The sequence below is a fragment of the Protopterus annectens genome, chromosome 2.part0 (genome assembly GCF_019279795.1).
Source record: "Protopterus annectens isolate FY-2018-M chromosome 2.part0, PAN1.0, whole genome shotgun sequence".
Taxonomy (NCBI): Eukaryota; Metazoa; Chordata; order Ceratodontiformes; family Protopteridae; genus Protopterus; species Protopterus annectens.
Window position 1 is genome coordinate 544284023 of NC_056728.1, and position 23220 is coordinate 544307242.

The following is a 23220-nucleotide window of genomic DNA, read 5'->3' on the forward strand; positions in this document are numbered from 1 at the left end:
CAGTTCAGGCATCAGTATGATGACCTGAAGTGGAGAAAGGGGGATCTCTTGGATCAGTGGATCCTAGAGGCTAGGAGGATGAGGGATGTCCCAGCTATGTATAAGTATCAGCCCACTACCTGTTTAATAATTGCCAACTCATGTATATTATGGATAGGTATGGCTAAATATTCCTCTTATGTCTTTGACAGTGGCAGATGAGTGGGCTGCAAACCAGGAAGCCCATGCCTGTAGATTGCACTGGTTGCAACACGAGGCAGGTTAGTAATACTCTGGCATGCATTGTCATAGGAAATAAATCTAAAAGTAATAGTACGTTAATTGCCTGTATAAAACCTATATTGTTTAAAGCATATACTGCATACACCAGAGAATATGGCAGGAAGAGTCTCATATAGGTTGTATGTAAATAAAAGCATAATAGCCTGGCAATAAAGGTCTAACTGCTGGACTACATGTGTTTACTATGGTATCATATGGTAATGTAGAGTTGCAATATCTTAATAGTACTGTTGTAATAAGCACTGTTACCCACACTGTGCTACATAAATAAAATGTGTAGGAATGTCTGTATATGACTATTGTAATTTCAAGAGGTCATATAGTACAACTGAGAGAGTCTTACACATAAAACAGTGAAAAGACAGGAAAAGACAGACAAAATAATCCAAATATCACACTCAAATCAGATGTGAACTATTGTATTTTTAGCACACACAGCCATACCCCACAACTGTACAGATATGTCCAGAATGTCCAGTAAATTGGCCCATAACTGCTGCCTGTCACCCTGTCCCCCTGGCAAAATCAGTGGCATGATCCCAGATGTTTAGGCAGCAAATAAGAAATACAACTGATGGTCAGACATCTATAAGAACAAACCTGTCACTCTAGCAAGTCCCCAAAATGTTATGAGAGTAATAAGCCAAGTATGTCCCATCTCCACCCCCATGTTGTCAAGCTGTAACCAGAGTGTGTGCAGTAACAGAGTGAGATGTATGAGCATAATACTAATGTGGAATCTGGTAATATATGTGGCAACAGTCAGGTACTGCTAACGAACATTGCCTCTACAGGTCTGTCAGATACGAAAACTGTGCCTTGAAATAAAAGATTGATATCCTGTACTGGTACTGTTTACTCTGGTATTGTATGGCATTGTTAGTGTTGCATTTGCTCTAAATAATAAGGAATTACTCATCACTGTCACCCACACTGTGCTACATAATAAAACTGTCTAGGAAATCCAGTATAAGAGTGCTGTAACTACAAAGTCAGATTGTAAATCCACAGGAGAGTGATAGACAGAAATCAGAAAAGAGATATACAGCAATATCTATATAGCACACTCAACTGTGATGGACACTGTTTGATTTTTAGCAGACACAGACATGGTTTGAATCCTGGAAGTGGTAGTAAGATGTATGCATAATCATACCCCACAAGTGTACAGAATTGTCCAGTTAATCGGCCCATATCTGCCGCTTGTTACCCTGTCCCCCTGGCATATCAACGTGCTAATCTCTGACATGTAGGCAGCATTTCATGTCATATAATTGACTGTCAGGCCTGTACATATTTGGAAAATGTCAATGAAAAACCTGTCATTGTACAATTCACCAAAGGTTTAAGAGGGCAGTAGTCAAAACATGTCCCCGTTCACCTGCGTGTGGCCAAGCCATGCCCAGAGTGTGAGCAATAAACGATGGACAGGTATGTGCATAACATCAACCTGGAATCTGGGAATATGTGTAGAAACAGTTAGGTAGTTTAAAAAATAATACCTCCACAGGTATACCAGGTAAGAGGTGTATACTGCAGGTAAAACTCAGTTCATGTATATAATTGTCTACATCCATACAACTGTCCAAACTAAGGCCATAGGGTAGTGTACTAATACCTGTAAGGTACAGATCAAAGCACTGACTAGGAAAATAATGAGAACTACAAGAATATACTAGTTGTTAATTAACATCTTTCTCTCTCCCCACCATATCTGCAACAATAAATGAAATACACAACTCAATCGGTATGTGCTGCATTAAATCTACTGTTGGGACATATGTCCTATTGTTTGATAAATATTTCATTTAGTTTCTATGCATGTACCATGTTGAAATACCACCACAATGGTGGCATGCTGCCACCAATGTACCTGCATGCTATTGTAATGGCCACTGTGATTCCATATATGCATGTGTTCTATTTGCTATGCAACTGTTCCATATCTGGTGTTTCAGGATAATGGGAATATCTATGCATGCCATTATATCTAATCCTGGAATGTGCTGACTTTTACTAACCCACATATGTTGTAAATTTGAATACCATAGCATGTTTGGGAAGGCCGGTCAGCTGGCCTTGGCACCAGGCAACAGCACATCTGGGGCCCACCCCGGGACCTCATCAACCACTGGTCTTGCACCACCTTTGGCGGGAACTGCCTCAGAGGATAGGGCTCACCCCCTGTTAGTGGGCACGGACAGGAAACTGTCACCCATCACCAGGACCGAGGTGTGGAACATAGCAAACACTGCAGGGAGCTTGGAGATCTGCTATGCCAGCTTGAGGGCCATGTGTCACAACTAGAGGGTCAGCCTGACCCTCCTACTCAGCTCCCAGCACGGCCACCTTCGGGGCTGTGAAGGTGCACTGGTGACTGCCCATGGGTGGGGACCTCAGTCCCACTGTATACACTAGGGGCCTCATGGGCTTCTGATTTCCAATCACCCCTCCCCATCAAGGTGTTTACCCCCACATGTGTCATATACTCCCCTGTATGCTGTCTTGTCTGTCTTGCCTGTTATCCTACCCAACCTACCTTCCCAAATATACCTACTATCCCCCCCAACATCCCACTCTCATCTGAAAAAATAAAAAGGGCAATCTGTTCCCAAAAAAAAATCTTGCCCCATACATAGCTGTCCATTTCACACATGTGTCCACTGGACACATGTAATCTGGTCAAATTGACTTCACAACATATTACGGTTGTCCTCACCCCTCTCTCAGGGGTTTGAGTGTCCAAATCTATCTCCAAATTCAGTGTATATGCACAGCTGTTGCTGCAGACAAAATGGGCAGCTATGGACCTTCCCTACACCTGTCCTGCACATCCCTAGCTATTTTCCCTACTGTCTTTTCTTCTTAGTGCCCCTTTTTCACCACTTTCCTATCAACTTTTTTTCTTATCTTTTAAAGAAATTAGCATGGGGGTAAGCGGGAGTAAGCACTTTTAAGCTGTAGTAAGCGGGTTTAAGCTTGTTTGTACAGGGGTAAGCAATGCCTCCACAGGTTAAGCAATTTAGAAGCTGAGTATCAGAAACTGTAAACGGAAGTTAGCAGTGCTCACCTTCAAGCAAACCCGCTTACAACTGCATAAAAGTGCCTTAATCACTCTGTATCCAATGGCCCTTGTTCTACCCAGCAACAAAATGAACAGCCTCTGCAAGGCTCAAACCCATTACGCTGCAAACCATAGCTAAAGTGATTTACCACTAAGCCATGTCAGATATACATACCGCTGATGTTTTCACAAACATATCATCCAGCACAGTCATTCAACAGTACAGGAAATGTATTTATACATGGAGATGTGTGTGCGTATGTATGTGTGTGTGTCTGTGTGTGTGTGTGTGTGTGTGTGTGTGTGTGTGCGTGTGTGTGTGTGTGTGTGTGTGTGTGTGTGTGTGTGTGTGTGTGTGTGTGTGTGTGTGTGTGTGTGTGTGTGTGTGTGTGTGTGTGTGTGTGTGTGTGTGTGTGTGTGTGTGTGTGTGTGTATATTTATATCTACATATATATATATATATATATATATATATATATATATATATATATATATATATATATATATATATATATATATATATATATATATATATATACACACACGCACATATATATATATATATATATATATATATATATATATATATATATATATACATACATATACATACATTTATAGATATGTATGTCTTTATATATGTCAATATATATAGCAATATATGCAAGTATATATATATATATATATATAGAGAGAGAGAGAGATATCTAATAAATATATATATATATATATATATATATATATATATATATATATATATATATATAAAAGAGAACATAACAAATACATATATGACCAAAGGCACCGTTAATGGGGGTGAGGGGACCCAAGCTAAATACATCCTTTAAGTACTGATATCATCCTCCCCCACAGCAAAACAGATCTGCCCTGCAATACAATACCAACTATTGCAAGTCCCATACCCAGGTCCTGACACAACATGGGCACAAGACATTAACAATAATCCATCCCACCTGTATGATGTTTGTCAGGATGGTATCAATAACATATCATGCAGTACACTCTGGCTACCACAGTGAATGTACAATGTGGAAGCAATAAACATTCCAAAGATACATACACACACACGCATATATGCAGATACACACACACACACACACACACACACACATATATATATATATATATATATATATATATATATATGTATATATAAAAATATATATGAGACTACACATACACACACAGAGATATGTATAGGAAGTTACATATTTAGAGGGTGCACACCATACTGAACAGCCAGTATTCCTGCAGTTGCCACCTTATCAAATGGACAGTGTATAAGTCACCCATACAAAAGACAATTGCTGCCTGAAACATATGCCCACAGAGAGGTCAAAGGATAAGACACCACACGCAGGTTTGCATACATAGGAAAGTTTTATTTGTGTACTATCACAGTTGTATATGCCATGTCATATTACTGTTTATACTTTGAAATGCATATAAACAGATTAATGCAACTCTTAAGCAGATCATTTGATACAGTAATCTGAAAGCATAACATATGCTGTTGTCCAGGCCAAGGCCTGCAAGTAGTACAACAGTAAAGACAGACTGGGCCACAGGATAACAATCAATCGACAGTGAGTAATGCACATGTATAGTCCAGCAGCCTCTAACTACACTCTGTACACAATCCCTAGGGGGAAAAGACTTCAGCTGATACAATGGGATGTATCTGTTACATAACAAGGCATAACTGAAACCAACACAATCATACTGACAAACAGAACAGTCTGTATGGCAGTAAGCAGTAGGCCAGCAATTTTCTCAAGGTGAAATGTATGGTAATGCACATCCATATACCTTAGGGCAGCTTACTCCTGATATCCCTCACATGTTGTAACAATGTAGGTTATTTATGGTGCATACCCCCCATAGACTGACTTACAGGGGCATATAACACTGTTACATACACTGACTTCTGGACTGCAGAAGGGCACACATGTTTTGTGCAGATGAAGCCCACATATATATGGACTGAACCCCACAATATGTGTGGGGGCTACAACAGCACTGGAATGGTGGCAGGAATGGCAGCATGACTTAATCACAGGCCACTACATAACAACCCCTGACTGCATGTCATATGGACAAAGCCTGATATGTAGGTGGAGGACAGAGGCCAGATCACAGGCCCATATGTGAAATAGTGTTGTCATACACTGAGCAAGTTGCTGGTGTTACAGGATAGTCTGCAACATAACCTTAGTCAAGAATATGAAGTCAGAAACACAAATGGATGTAGCCATGTACTGAGAGCACTCAACACATACACTGCCAGTGATATATCTGACACTAGACCTGTGTGGTGGACAGACAAAACATAACAGGCCCACCTCTGGCCATCATGTGGATAGGCCCACAGTTGAGAGCTATGAAGACAGACTGCATTCCATGTTAAACTAGTATGTACACACAAACCCTGTAATACTGGTGCTATACAATGCATATAACAACACTACTCAAACTCTGTCTGTAGTTCTTGAACCTTATACAAATATTTAGCTGGCCTGAGTCTGCAAGTTCTCTCATAAGAGGTATTGCTACCTGCTGTCTGTAACACTGCTGCCCACACACAGGAAGGATGTCCACCATACAGGAAAGGTAAAGGGACCACGCCCATATGATGTAGAGATTTATAGTAGTGGGTTGCCATGACAGTGGTAATTGGAAGAACTACATAGCATACTGCATGCAGGTAGCAAGTGGAGGACACTGATTGGTGCAGAGGCCATCACTTGATCATGTGCATCACCTACAAAATCCATGCTGCAATCTATTCAAAGCAGCTCAATCTATTTACTGGAGAGAGAGAGAGAGAGAGAGAGAGAGAGAGAGAGTGAAACAAACAAACTAAGAAAGAAAGTAGGCTAAAGATCAAGGCAAAGGAGAAAAAAAACTTACAGGGAAACTATCCAGAACAGACATCATTCCCACAACAGGTATGTGAAGTATATATGCATGTAATTGACTGTAGTACTTGATCCATAATAATGGGATAGATGATGTGGAATGATTTATATGTGCCATCAGGTGTTGTTGTAATGATGTTCAGGTGAACAACTGCTATGGACAATAGAGTCTGTCCCTATGGGTAGTGGGTCATACCCATCAACTGTGCAGAGCAGCACTGGCTAACAAGATGTAAGCCATCATAGTGTGGGTTGTGTAATGGAAAACATGTATATTACTGTGGCCAATAGCTGGAGGTGGAAGTAATGCCATAATGATGGACACGTGGGTTCCAGAGCCCACCACTTGTAGGACACTCAAGTTAACAAGTAATGTAGCATGCTGAAATACTATAGGTGTGTCACAGGCTTACCTGCAGTCTGTCCCTATATATACCCTCCTAATGTTAGGCTGTGTCCATATGTGGCACCTGTCTGTGTTGTAGCAAGGCAGAACAGTGCAGCTGTGCAGGAAGGAGAGTTAGAGATTGTGGACCTGATATCTGAATGTACCCCGTATACATATATATATATATATATATATATATATATATATATATATATATATATAGGTATGTATATATATATATATATATATATATATATATATATATATATATATATATATATATATATATATATATATATACAGATATGTTTACCTTCAAAATGTCAAATGCCATAATGTCTAATGTTAATTTGGTTGAAAAATAACATCTAAACCCAAAACATTGAATGATCAAAATGTCTAAAATCATTTAATTGAAAAAGCAATGAGATCACCTGTACTATTTTGCAGGGAGGCTACGCTCCCTTGTATCCCCCCCATGTGGGGGGCTGTGCCCCCACACCCCCTACTTAAATATACCAACTCCGATATCACACTAAAGTGCAGAAATGGGCAAATTTGATAATTTTGACATTGTGAGTTTACACTAATTTTATTTCAACATTTTGATCCTTCAATGTAGTGCATTCAACCAATTAATTTTCAACCATTTAGCATTCAACATTTTGAAAGCAAACCATATATATATATATATATATATATATATATGCATACATGTATGTCTACAGATATACAGACACCTATATGTATACATATGTATATATATATATATATATATATATATATATATATATATATATATATATATATACACATATATACAACATAATATATATCTACAGATATATATATATATATATATATATATATATGTGTATGTCTACATATATACAAACACACACACAGATATGTATATAAATACATGTCCCCTATATTTGCATCACAGTGTTGCATGCTATGTGTGAGGGCACATCACACGTATCAATACACACATATATATATATATACAGCAGTAAGTGTGTGCAACATGGATGGTTATGTGTCATGTGAACCCCTTGTTGAGACCACATTGCCCTTGTCTGTGATGGTGGGAATGGGAATATGGGGAAGGATAGCAGGTATATTTGTGAAGGTGGGTTGGTTTGGGTTGGTAGATAGAAAAGACAGCCTACAGGGGTGGTATATGATACATGTGGTGGGTAAACACCCTGGATGGTGGGTGTCATCTGTGATGTGGAAGCCCCATGGGCCCCCATATGGAAACAATTGGAACAAGGCTCCCAGCCATTCCCAGTCACAACAGCAGCTTCATGGCCCTGAAGGTGCCTGGGCTGGAGGCGGAGCAGGAGGAGCATTTGGACCCTTTGATTGTGTACTGAGGGCCTCAAGGTGCTCCCCCAAGTCTCTGAGGAGCTCCCTATGCAACAGACCCTGGACCTGACCTTGGGTGACAGGATCATGTCTGTGTGTGCCCCTAGGGGAGGACACCGTCCCCTGAGGTGGTCCCGCCTGAAGGTAGTTCAGGACCAGTAGATGAGAAGGCCCCAGGGTGGGTTGCACATGTGATGTTGCCCAGTAACATGGCCAAATGAGGTGGGAGAGGTGGTTCTGCTGCAACTGTTCCATAAACATGCTATTGTGTCACTGTTATAGAACATATGTGGGTAGTAATAGTCCACACAATCTCAGATCATGTCCAACAGCATGCATAGATATCCCCAATAACACACAATGACAGATGTGCAGCAATCACGTAGCAAACAGACCACAGGCATATATGGAATCATAGTGGCCCTTACAATGGCATGCTGGTGACAGTGTCCACAACAGGCCAGCAATGAAAGTATCCCCACAGGGAACATGGCTATAAACACATAGCACAAAGCATGGTACAATACAATATATGTCCCAATGGTAGGTATGCTGTAGCCATACCTATTGAGTTGTGTGAACAGTTTGTTGTCGCAGATATGGTGGGGGGGGCAGAGATGTGTATTAAAAACTATGGTAATCTTGCTGTATGAGTTGCTCAGACCTGTTTCCATCTTTATGTCTTTCAGGCAAGATGTCACATGGCAGATTACTGGGTCTATTCAGCGGAGGAAAATGAAGTTATCGTTAACCACCTGGTACAGCACTACCAGGTGCTGTTTGGAAGGACAGCTCATGAGCAGCGGGAGTGGACCGCCCTGTGGAACAATCTAGTTAACAGGGTCAATCATGTCGACCTGCATAACCGCAGTTATGAGCAGGTCCGGCATTATTGCAGTGACCTGCTTTGCAATGCCTGCCGGCATGCTGCTGCAGTCTGGGGGATCACCTCTCAACAGGGGGAGTCATGCCATCCATCCCCCCCTGAACCATGTTGAGGAGCTCCTCGCTAGCAACTGGGCACCTGCCCGCCTGCAAACACAACAACTGGCGGAGACCATAGTAGAGGTGGGTGCTACCCACACACCAGCTGAGGAGTGTGCAGGTAATGCTGCAGGGCACATCCGTAGACCACTGTCGTGTATCCATCCACATCTGTACAGGTAGATCATGCATATGTGAGATGATATATATATATATATATATATATATATATATATATATATATATATATATATATATATATAGAGTCTGTTGCTGCATAGTAGTAATAAACAGATGTGCATAAGCTGTAGTATTGTGGACTTGTAATGTTGATGTACTGTAATGCGGCACCCACCGTGTACCAATGCCACAGCTGTGGCAACTGAAATCAGATCTCTTGCACTCTTATGTAGGTCCCTCTGGAATTCCACCAAGGCAGCAGCCTGTAGCTGGTGAGTATGGTTTATGTTCATGCTTGCCAATACACCGGTCATGTAATGGCTATGGTATATTCCATGCACACATCTAACATGTCTACCATAATGCATGCCGTACATGTTCACGTATTGTTGCTGTTAACTGCACTGCATCACAGTGGTGACTATGATGTTGTATCTGAAGGGTATGTCAGACACCTACAATATAACTAACATCCTGTCATTGCAAAATGTGTCCACAGGGATAAACATAATGGTGGGACAAATGGCCTACAGTAGGGACATGTGTGAAATATCACCCTTATACAGTGCTACAACAGTGTATATACCACTATTACAATGGCAACTGTTACAGATCTAAAGGATGCATGGGACAGGAATGATGTAGGAAATAAACAGATAGCCATCCAAGACAAATGATGTCACATGTAGCAAAGTGGTCATGTGGGCTGCCCAGTAACATGCCACAACACTGAGGGGGTTGCAGGAATGTCTAGCAAGTACTGGATATGCTGTACCAGTGTCAGCAATTGTCTGGACACTGCAAGTGTTTGGCCTATGGGTTAGGGTAATCAGATCTGACAGTTGTACCACAGGAAACATCAGCCAGGCCTCTCTACAGGTAGAGTATGTATAACAAAAGAGGTTCCCAAATGTCATGTGTTGCAATGCGTACTGGTGTACCATGACCATGTTGAAAACCTACAGACAGGATCATGTAAGATACATGTGCTGCAAACCAATGCCTCACCCCACCTCAGGCCCAACATCCCCATCTGTACTGTGCCTGTGCCAGTGTACATCTGTATGTTTGCCATTCATTAGCTGGGACTAGGCTGTTACATGTGGTGTTCAGTGTTTGGGACACTGCAAACTGGCATACATGTGTAGGCCCTAGTTGTCAAGCATCTGCAAAAGGCTGAAGGTGGGGAGTGGGTATCATTATGACACACCAGTGCACTGGAGCAGGTATCCTAAGGATGCTATGAATGGCTGTATCTGCACAGAGTCAGGTTCAGGAACTGTGGCAGACATAACCCTGACTCCACAGCAGTATTGATGGCAGTGTGTGAACTCCAAGGGATGTGCACATGAGTTAACCTTGCAATCATGCAGAGTTGGGGGGCATGTGTAGGGCAGACTGACCATATACTGGCAAATGCAGATGGCCCATGCTAGTATACCCTGCCAGGAATAGTGACTGCTGTAGTACACATAACAGTAGGTGCAACAAACCGTCATGATAAGGGAGTGCAAACATATGGACTCATGAAGTGTATGCATCACAGTCAGCATCAGCACACCTATTACATTTGTTAGAGACTACATTTGAATGTACAGGACATATGTTACATATCGGGCTCATGTAATGTTAACATATGCAGTGATGTGGTCCCATGTAATATCAAGGAATAGTGCGTCATATCAATAAGGGTGTGTACACTCCCCATAGCCATGGTAAGGTGCGGCAGTTGTCAGTGTAATAGTATCATATTGGTCATACCTGCACCGCTGATGTTGAGATCTGTAAATCAGACATCAAGTATTCACAAATGACATCTGTCCACATATCATCCCAGGTATGTGTCGGACAAACACATAGGGGCTGTGAGCATTAGAGCAGGCAGAACTGACACAGTAATACACAATCAGCAATGGTGTGTATACCTGTGCGGTATGGTGCACAGTACATGGCAGGGTGCAGAACAGGTGCACAGCAATACTGTGTACATGGGTACAGTGTTTTCCAGGGGAAGGGGCATAACCTGCTTACACAGCCCATGCATCACACACATGTATACTGCTGCTAGCATGGATTGACTATAGCTGCATTGCATGCTGTTGAGTACCATATGTTATGCATGTTGACAGATGGGTAATGGGAGGTCTGTGTGTACTATTTTTGTGCAACCTCACCTGTAGGTGTGTGTGTGTGTGTGTGTGTGTGTGTGTGTGTGTGTGTGTGTGTGTGTGTGTGTGTGGGGGGGTTATTTTGTCTGAAAGTGCAATCTGATGGAGTGGAGGAGTGTTGATGCATGTTGGTTGTTTGTGTGCATGTGTGTGTGTTTGTGTGGGTGTCCATGTATGCACATGTGTGATTGTGGGGTTGTTCATACGTCAGTACTTTCCTTTGGAATCGTGCAGTACATGGACTGACACATGAGACACCAGGAATACTTGTTTGATATGTAATCACAGGACAGCTGATAGTATAATAATGTCTGTAGCATGGAACATGCATTGGGAGGGAAACTAGGCACCAGGTATACCATTAAAATTGCAATCAACAGAAAGGTGGATGACTACCCATGTATGCAGCACTACAGATGCATTGGGGAATTATGGACAACACCAGGGAGTGTATCCAAATATTACTGTTGTCCACATAATAAGTTGATTGAGCAGCAGATCTTGCATCTACTGAGCAATAGTTACGTATGACACTCCAGTGCGTGACATTATGGAGTGAACATAGTAGCCCCTAACATATGGAGGCGATGCTTATGATGTCTGGACATACCCAGCATGAACACTGGATGACAGCAGTGAGGTCTTGTAAAACCTACTCCAATCAAGTCAAGGAGGTAATTGAGTAACAGGTCTTGTGTTGTGATCACTTGTCTAGGCATTTAGAAGAATGATACATTAATGGGTGGTATTAATGAGTGTATGTTACCAAGTGGGATGCAGGATGGGGAACTTACATGAATAAATATGGGACTCTTTGTAAACTCAGGGACAGGTAGGTATTATGGTGAAATCTCAGGGTGTGTATGTGTGTGTGTGTGTGTGTGTGTGTGTGTGTGTGTGTGTGTGTGTGTGTGGGTATGTGTGTGTGTACTGTTACATAATGCCGTACAGGTCTTAAAGTGCATTTCTTGTTTCCCCTCACAGGTAGCAAGGTGAGGCAGTGGTCCCTCCTACATGCAATCTGATGCTGATGTCCATACAGACACCAAAAATTATGATAGGACTGATGAGGCACAGGCGGGTTTGTCAGAGGCCGAAACTGCGCCATCGTTTGACATCCCCCTGTTATCCACCCCAACCTCACACACAGTCACAGTGCCTATTGATACCCCATCACCAGTGGCCATAGCAGAGGGACAATTGGCAGTTGGTGGCAGTGCATAGGAGAGTGTGGTATCTATCCCTGCTATGTCTGGACACAGCAGGCATAGCCGAATGTCCAGCAGTGCACCGCATAGGCAGATGTACTGGGGTGCTCATGGGAGGGTCGCTGGTCATCATGCCCCTGGCAGAAGTACCACAACTGGTACCACCAGATGCATGTTTCAGACTGACATGGGGACGCACGCACATATGGAACTGTACACCCGACAGGGTCTGAAGCTGCAGAGGGCTGCTCTCTCATCTGTAAGAGATGACTTCTATGAACTTGCAGGTGCCCTCCATGATTATACCGAGGTCATGGATAGACAGTTTGGTGAGATGGTGGGCCTCATCGACCATGGATTGTCCGTGCTGGAACATGTGGTGGGAGTGGGAAGATGGCAGCCTGGATGTAGGCCAGCAACACCAACAGCTGGTGGTCGACGTGGACATGCAAGGACACCAAGCCGCTCCCATAGTGGCAGTACCAGCCCCAGCACTGCAGGGGGCACTCTCCACACCACACCATAGCAGGCTACGTGTACATGGCCCTGACCAGTCCCAGGAGGGACCTAGTTCCAGTGGACATATGTCATCATCAGGGGAGAGTAGCACATTGAGGCCTGTACCTGGACATGTCCATGGAACCCCTGGCAGGCACAGTCCACATGTCCATGGCTGGAGGTGGTGAACTGCATACCCTGCCTGCCAGGTATGGTCCACAACTGTCCAAGAAACACCTGTATAGGGCAGCCACATGGCAGAACTGTGTGCATGCATACCCACACACTATACAAACACACCTAGGACAGCCCCGTACCTACACACACCACATCACCACACCCATATCAGCAAACGACACCCCTCAGCCACACACATGGTGTCAAACGTATGGCCCACACTAAGTCTCTGGAAAATCAACAACACACCCTGTGCATATGATGATACCTGTGCCACATTCCTGTCATCCATAACATTGATGCAGGGACAGGCTAATATGGTTCTGATACACACAGTGAATGCACTACAGACTACCAATGTACTGCTGTGTAACATGTTATCAGCAGTAATGTTTAATGCTTACATGTCAGGTTGTGTAGCTGTCCAGCCATGATGGATTATAGTTGTTAGCAACACTGAGTGATTGTGGTCTCCATACTGTTATCCATTTGTATTGTAGGTGTACATGTGTTAACAGAAGGATGGTCTGCAGTAATATCTCACAAGGGGTATGGCACTGTGGTGACACCATGGCTGTGACATATCTCGGGTACAGTTGAGCACATGTCACAGATCTGTATAACAGTTACTGCCTGTGCCACATGGACAGTTGCCCCCTGGGACATGTATAATCAGCAACCTGAAGTAGATCCCTCCAAATACACGTACACTCTTACTTGGCAACACTAGGACTGGACCTCTACTTAGGCATGTAGTGCTACTGATGTGTGTGGCATTCATTACACACACCACACAGCATTTAGGATGAGGTGTGTTCCAGGTTACATGTTACATGCAGAACATCCCCAGGCATGTACAGTATGGTAATGGGGGATGTAATGGTTGTATATGGACAATACATACTGTGACATACCATCATATACACATTAAGAGACACATAGGCAGACACACATCCGAGAGTCTGGGGCCTATCAGTGTGAACTAACATGTCAGTGTGTCCAATGTGTAACAGGTAGGCTGCACACAGCACATGCATAACTGGGCTGGATTGTGTTATCAGTTACCTGTATGGTTGATGGTGACAGTGGTGACCATACAGTGGTACATTGGACATGTACCGGGGGTACCATGGTGTAATTGCAGTGTACACAGCACCCACACCCCACTGTGGATATTGTACACACTGGAACCCATGATGACACTCTATCATATCCACCATCACACATTGATCAGGACTGCGATACAACCCATTGCCATCCCAACAGTGGTACTACAAAGATATGCATGTAATGCACATGCCACAGGCATAGTAGGGTGATGCATTGTCATGCCTTTCCTATAGGCAGCAACATCACTATCCATAATACTCTGTGGCTATGTGTATGGTAATAGGAGTATGTGGCCTCGGAATGCTATACCCTACAGATATACACACATGCACACATGCACACACTTTCCAGAACTCAGTGGGTATCCCATGCCTATCAACCCTTTTGTATAACAGTGTTGTGCTGGTACTGCAAGGCTCAAGTAGCCTTTAGGAGAGAAAGCATAACAGGGTACATGTAATGTCTGGTACAGGAGCAGCCACATCTAACTATGGCAATGGGAGTCACAATGGTTTTGAAGGCCCTCATGGTATTCCCACCTTCAGGTGTACTAACACACAGACACTGATATCCTCAGTAATGCACATGTATACATTTGTCAGTACCAGGGTGCATCACTGCAGGTGGTCATAGGTATGTACTTGGCTATTGTCCATGGAGAGATCGGAAGTGTAGGGGATGTGTGTACAGTGGTATCATGCCATATGCCATGTGCCAGCAAGCAATCTATCTACAGACACCACTTTGGTAACAGTCACGGTGAGTGTGATATGCATCAGCCAATCCTCTATGTGCCTCCTGCAAATGGCCAGTGAGGTGATCCAGTTGACATGTATGCAACATGTATTACAAAACATGGTTAGTGTCTATGTTGGAGACCTGTACCCAAGCATGTTCTGTTATCTGTGGTAGTGTAGTGGAGGTACCCATGGCATGTGGTGCATACAGGGTGTTGTGTCCTATCTGTGCCAGTTATAACTCAGCTGGACAGACATGTCAGTGTAAGTTAAGCATAGGATGCCTGTACATATCCAAGCTGGATACCTGCCATCTGCACATCTGTACAGGGACTGACAGATATCATCTTGCCAACTACCTATGCAGCAGAATGAATGTGTCAACAGATAGATATCTGACACCAATATGTATGCCATTACAACATTTGGCAGCCCTCACTGACATGTGCTGTACAGACAGTAGTCTACAGTTAATTTCCACACGTCAGATCATTATCCAGTAGAGGATATTTACTGTGACACAGCTCACACGCCAGGAACACGACAGTGAGGACTCAGAGTCCATCTATGCATGCAGGGGTCTTTGTTGCCAGTACTATAATTAGCAATCTACTCTTGCCTGGGAAAGTACTGTCAACAGTAGTAATGCCATGATATACTACATGCCAGTGTGACGGCACATAATCTGGGATACTACCCTTGTATGTAACATATTCACATGGATAAGAGAGATGTACAGGTCTTATATACTCGAATGTCCCAGACATGACACTCACACCTCTTGCTACTGTAATGACGGCACATAGACGCTTGTTTTGTACATGGCATTAGATACACTTATTAAAGATGTCATTACCCTTCTATGTTATCAGACTGGGATGTGAGCACTGGTTACCAGGGCTGAGCCATGCTTAGCAAGTGTCAGCATTGCTGCAATACAACAGCTAAGCAGAGGTGCGCACTGGTAAGCGAAGTCTACACAGTGTAAGTGCCCGTACGTTTAACAGTACGTTAGCATCGCTGAGTTTCACGTAAACCCACTCAAACGTGCTTAAAGCTGCACAAAACTGCCTTAACCACTCTGTATCCAGCAGCCCTTGTTCTGCCCAGCAACAAAATAAACAGCCCTTGAAACCAAGACCCTGTACACTATATTCAGAACAGTTAACCACTACACCATGACAGCCATGAAGACAGTTGTTGTTTTTCCAATACATCTGTCAGTACACATATTGAATAGTATTGAACAATTGCTGTGACTTCTACAAGTGTGTAGTACTTGTTAGTGATATTACTGTTGCATCACATATGTTGTTATATCTAAATATACACATAGATATATATGGTGTGATACATCTGGGAAGATATACACAACAGTAATGTTTACACATGACAAAGATATGGATATATACATATACATATGTCGATATATGTCTACATGTACATACACATATATATTCATATATCTGTATATATACATAATATACACATCTGTATAGTGCATCATATATATGGGCATTTACAGATCTCTCTGTATATATATATATATATATATATATATATATATATATATATATATATATATATATGTGTGTGCGTGTGTACATCATATATGTACAGATATACCTATTTATGTCGATATATATGTAGATATCTATAACTATATGTGTATATATATATCTAAACAGATATACCTATTTATGTCAATATATATGTAGATATCCATAACTATATGTGCATATATATCTATATATCTGTATATGTGTAGACATATATAGCTGTGTATATGTATGTATATGTGTTCGTATATGTGTGTGTGTGTGTGTGTATACATATATATATATATATATATATATATATATATATATATATATGTGTGTACATATATATATATATATATATATATATATATATATATATATATATATATATATATCCATATATGTATGTAGCTATGTATATGTCTATATATCTTAATAGATATATGGATGTATATATATATATATATATATATATATATATATATATATATATATATATATATATATACATATATGTTTATCATATGTCCAGAACATGGAGTGGAGTCCTACCTCAGCACCAATAGTCTCATCCTCTTAGTGCAAGGGGATGTCATGTCTGTATTGCAGGTATATATGTAGGCTGTTGCTACTATAACAGAGTTTGTCTTAACAGACATGTTGTGTGTGAGAGGTCACATCTGCAATTGACATGTATGCCATTGGTTACTGACAGACACCTTAAGGACATCATAGTACAGTACCACTGATAGCAGAATAATGATCCTGTGGACTACAGCAGAGATATGACCGATATATGTGGACAGTCTGGCACTCTCTGGTCAGTCCAGAGGTATACTCAGATCCCCTTTGTGTGAAAAATGTGGACCAAGCCTGACAATGTGGATGTTAACAGCCATGTACATGGGTATATCACATAAATGCTGGACTAAGTATGCCCGCACAGCTTATGCATTCACACACACCTGTCTATCCTGACACATAATACGTGGTGGTGCAGAGGTCACATGGGCACATACTACCCAGTAGTTAGTGACATACATCTGTACAGACACCCATTGCTTTGTCAGAAATACAACAGTTATGGTGGCCTGGCAGCAGTACATCTTGCAAATATCTAGTCATAACATCACACTGGGTAATTACACTAAGCTGCTAGGCATGTAACAAAGTACTGTGCAAACTACAAGCAGACTGCCACAACACTGGCCTACATTTGTATGGGGGCATACACATGTACCTGCAAATACAGCAGGCTCTACAGGCATGTCACAGCATGGAGTACCAGACACCTGTGAGAAAGTGCATATCCACAACCAATGTGAACACAGCCACAGCCACATATGGTACACAAGCTTAATATGACACTATGTGAACTGTGTGATAAACACCACCCTCATATGTGCTACTCACACACTAACCCTACATAAACTGGGTCACGACACAGTGTGGTCCAATACCTGTCTGTGGTATGGGACATGTGTGTGTTGGCCCTACAAACATGTGAGCTGATAGGGTACCATACACTGGAGCAGCATGCAACATCAGATAGAACAGGACCAAGAAAAATGACATCTACCAGTCTGTACACAGGCCAAGGTACGTATTTGCAATACACATACTGTCGACAGTCACCATAAGTACACAGACCCCACTACTGTACACACAACCACAGAATGCCCAGGTTATGTCCTCATAAATAATAAACCCCTACTATTTATTTTTTATTTTATTTTATTTGCATTTGTTTAACCAGGATAGTCCATTGGGCCCGAAGAACCCGTTTTCAATGGAGTCCTGGGGAGAAAAGCTCCACATACAGATTACACAAGGATGAGGATATACATATACATTACATTTGAGTTAAACTTTGTACAATGCATGTGATTAAACATGGAGAGAGAGCTAAAAAACACAGGTTATACGGGCTATGCTATATATATATATATATATATATATATATATATATATATATTTTTTTTTTTTTTTTTTTTTTTTTTTGAGGAGAGTCAGTTCGTATGCTGGTAGCCAATGAGTAATGCTACCTGGGAATTTGAGTGACAGAAGAGAAAAGTAGTAGTGTAAAGAGTAGGTTATGACAGAAGAGAAAAGTTGTAGTGTAAAGAGCAGGTTATGAGGGGTGAGATCAGTATACTGGTAGCTCAAGAGTAGTGCTACCTGGGGTATAGAGTGAATGAAGAAAAAGAGTAGTAGAGTAAAGAGTAGGTTATGAGGGGTGAGAGCAGGAGCATGCCCATGTGGAGGTTAGATGGGAGTGGAGTGATTTTTTAAAGGATGGGAGGCTTGTAATAGTACGAATGGAGGGAGGAAGGGAGTTCCATAAGCGTGCTAGTGAGAAGGACAGGAGGTTTTGTCCAGGAGGGTGGAGGGGTCTGTGAATTTCTATGAGGTTTTGATTGTTTGATCTTAGATGTCGTTCAGTGTGGTGCATTTTAAAGGTAGAAGAGAGTGCGGGGCAGAGGGATGGCTGGAAAATCAGTTTATGAGCATATGTGAGTTGGGTGTAGGAGAGGTAGTTGGGTAGTTCTAACCAGTTCAGTTTGTGGAGTGGTTCACAATGGTGGGTTGATGATTTGTAGCAAGTGGTGAATTTGGCAATTTTATTGTAACAAGAGGATAGTTTGTTTTAGAGAGAGGATTGTAGGTTAGAAAGAAGAGGTGCCCCATAGAGAAGGGAGGGTAGGAGAAATGTTGTAGAGAGAGTAATCTTAGTAGCTGAGCTGAGGAATCGATTTTGACGGTAGAGCATGCCAAGTTTTTGGTGGGTTTTCTTTATGTTTTGTAGTAAATGGGAATTGAATTTAAGCTTGTCATCAATTTGAACTCCTAATAGTTTGGTTTCTGATACAAGCTCAAGGGGGATGCTATTTTGGCTGGAGATGGAGAATGATTTATGATCAATGTTAGTGGTTTTTGAAGGAGTAACTATCATAAGTTTGGTTTTAGCAGCATTAAGAGCTAGATGGTTGTCTTTCATCCAGTTTTCAGTGGTGGAGAAGGCTTCCTGGGTTAGCTTTAAAAGAGTTGGGATAGATGAGGCAGCGCAGATGATAGCATGTCTAGCAGTCTGATAACTGACTGGCTTGTTATCAGGTATGAAGTCAATAAATAATGGTGTACAGAACTTATGCACCTCTTACGACATGACATATGTACAAAGGTTGACATACTTGTGGCTGGAGCCACAAACACTGGGCCAATATTGGTATGTTGCTGTGATACCCTCATACATTTACTGTTGTAACAGGGTTTGTTGTGACATATGTCCTATGAGGGATATGAAGTCAGTAACTCTCATGGCTGTCACCATGTACTGACTGCAATCCTCAGACTATGCTTCTGCAGTTCTAAGATAGGTGATCTGTGAGTAACACAAGAAATATAAGACTAAAAACACTGCCCAGTCTGCAGATAACCCTACAGGTGGGAGTTTCCTCAAATGCATAACACTGTCATGACAGGTATTAAATCATGTAGACCAGCTATATTCATACACACCCTGCTAAACCAACATTACTCCAAAAGCAGAAGAGTAACACTTACATTCTGTAGTCATGTCTGGCACATCCCCCTCCTGTTTGTTAGCCTGTTTCCACAGTTCATGTTGTTAGAGGTATATCCCAATACCATCTGTGATGCTGTTTTCCAAACACTAACATGGGGTCCTGCTCACAGTGAATGAAAAGGCCCAACACCCACATGATGTTACTAGATATAGGAGTGTATTTCCATGCATAATGTTACCACAGTTGTTCCACGTGCAATCAGCTAGTGGAGGACTGCAATTCATGCAGAGGCCATCAGCTGATTATGAGCATCACTTACAAAACACAAGCTGATGCCTAAGCAAAGCAGGTGTACTTCTCCACATAAACCAAAGAGGGAGTGAGAGAGTCAGACAAAAACAAAGTAAGACAGGGAGGGGTGGGAGAGTAAGACCTAAGCATCTTTGTGTCACATACTTACCAATACAGGGTTTCCAACCCCTGCCTGACTATGTATTGCTATCATATGTCTATGCAGTTTTTGCATGCGCCACAGAACTTATATGTTGGAAGCTATCCAAAGGTATATCTGATGGTGAGTGACATCTGCAACAGTGATATAGGAGGGATAATTTAGGTGTAGTACACATGCCTGTCCACATGAACAGGTGTCAACGTTGACACAGCCACACTCTCTCAGGGACTCACACACATTAACACAGTTGGCAGGGTCAGGATTAGACTTCCTAACTAGCTAGTTTGCCACAATATAGTAATATACAGGTATTACATGCACCACAGGGGTTATCAGGATGATATATGGGCAAAGGGTATGTGATGGTGTCTGACATCAGACAGCACGCTTCAGTAGGCCAATGGGAATTGTAGTGAGTGTAAACGAGGTCGAAATCATTGTACTCCATACACACAGAGATACAGGTTGCCAGTACTGACATGCATGGGTGCAATGCTTCACAGGTGTGTAGTGGTGACTGTGCCAGAAGGTTGTACAAGGCTAGGTAAAGGGTATACCTTGGCATCAGCCCACATGACAATTGTCTGCAGTGTGGCTCAGGGGTGTAGCGTCTGGATTGGCCCACACACATGGGTATTGTATTCACCAACAAGCCATCTGGGTTACTAATGTGGGTGGCCAGTGCTGTGCAATGCTTGCCATGTATGTGTTCTATAGTCCATAAAACGGATGGTGTCTGAGATGTGCTCATGTCCCACATGCATGTTCTGTAACATGTGGAAGTGTACCTGGGGTGTCTGGGGCATGTTGTGTACACAGAATATTATCATCAGATGTGCCATTCCTGGCCTCATGTGGTGGGAACTGGCAATGGACACCAGGTTGGCCCTGCACCTATACTGACAGCATGATACAGGTATTCCCTGGTGTCAGTGGCATCTGTCCATACAGTGCATGTGTTTAAAGCATGGTATGTCCTGTTTGGGCTACATTTAATGGCACTGCTGTTGTTGCAAGTATCCAGTGGGGAACATAGTGAAGGAGCACTGTATGGAATTATGTGCCTACTGTAGTGATGGGGCAGGGTGCCATGTCCTCTGTAGTCTGCTGCAATCACACCATGGTTACTATCTGTGGGCAATATACAGGGAACTACCAACAAAGTGGTTGTTGCCTAGCCAAGTGTGTTTGTGTATGAGACATGGGTTGAGAGTGTTCTCTGGGTAATACAAGGGTTGCCTAAATTGTTCACCAGGCCTTGAAGTCACATGTAGGGGTATGGACTGTCAACCCCAGCCTCTCTGCTGTTTGACATCTATTATCCTTGTAAGGTGGACATTGTGACATATAATAGGCCCACCACATAAGTAATTTGCAAAACCCGCTCCACAATGAGTCCATTTGTTACACACTCACAACCACCTCCACACAGGATATGAATGACAAACACACACACACACACATACACACACACACACACACACACACACACACACACACACACACACACACACACACACACACACACACACACACACACACACACACAGAATCTCACAATTGCCATCTCTGGGATTGGAACTCCTACCTAACTAGTATATCACACTACAGCATTATACAGTTATAGCACACGCCGGAGAGATTGTCGGGCTACTCTTTTCTCAAAGGTGTATTTCAAAGTGAATGACATCAGCAGGCTTGCTGAAGAAGGGCAATGGAGGTTGTAGTGAATGTGAATGGCCTCAAAAGCATTGCTCCCTACACAGACAAACAAAAACATAAGCACCCACACTTGCCATGTCTGGGAACAGAACTGCTATCTAACTAGTATAGCACACTACAGCATTATGCAGTTATAGGATACGCCACAGAGATTAGTGGGCTATTTTTTCCCCAAAGGTGTATTTCAAAGTGAATGACATCAGCAGGCTTGCCAAAGAAGGACAATGGAGGTTGTAGTGGATGTGAATGGCTTCAAAAGCATTGCTCTCTACACAGACAAGCAAACACACACACTTTCAAAGTTGCCATTTCTGGAGAATAGAACCCCTACTGAACTAGTATGTCACACTACAGCATTATGCTGTTATAGGATGCACCACAGGAATTACTAGGCTACGTCTTCCCCAAAGGTGTATTTCAAAGTGAATGACATCAGCAACTTTGCCAAGGTTGGGGAATGGAAAGTGTAGTTCATAGGTTCATAGGGTCATACGTTGATATTAGGCTATCAGCCTTAGGGCCTATACATGCCTAGACATGACAATTCTCTGGCTATGACTTCCCACAATATATACTTCTCTGCACCCCTGTCTAGTAGGGCAGCTGACATGTTCCCCGGGGTAAATGTCCTATCTCCCATCCAATCGTCCAGGTTCCTTTTGAAGAGGGCCAAAGAGTCACTCTGTTTGACATGTATGGACAGTCTATTTCAGAGTCTGGGGAGTCTCTGGGTCAAGAATACATCCCTCCTACATGCATTGTTCATTGTGATGACAGGATTTGGATCCCTGGAGCATGTGGCTGTGAGGGTTTGGAATTATCTAAGTGTAGCATGTCCAACAGCTGTGGGTTTGACATGGCAGGGTATGT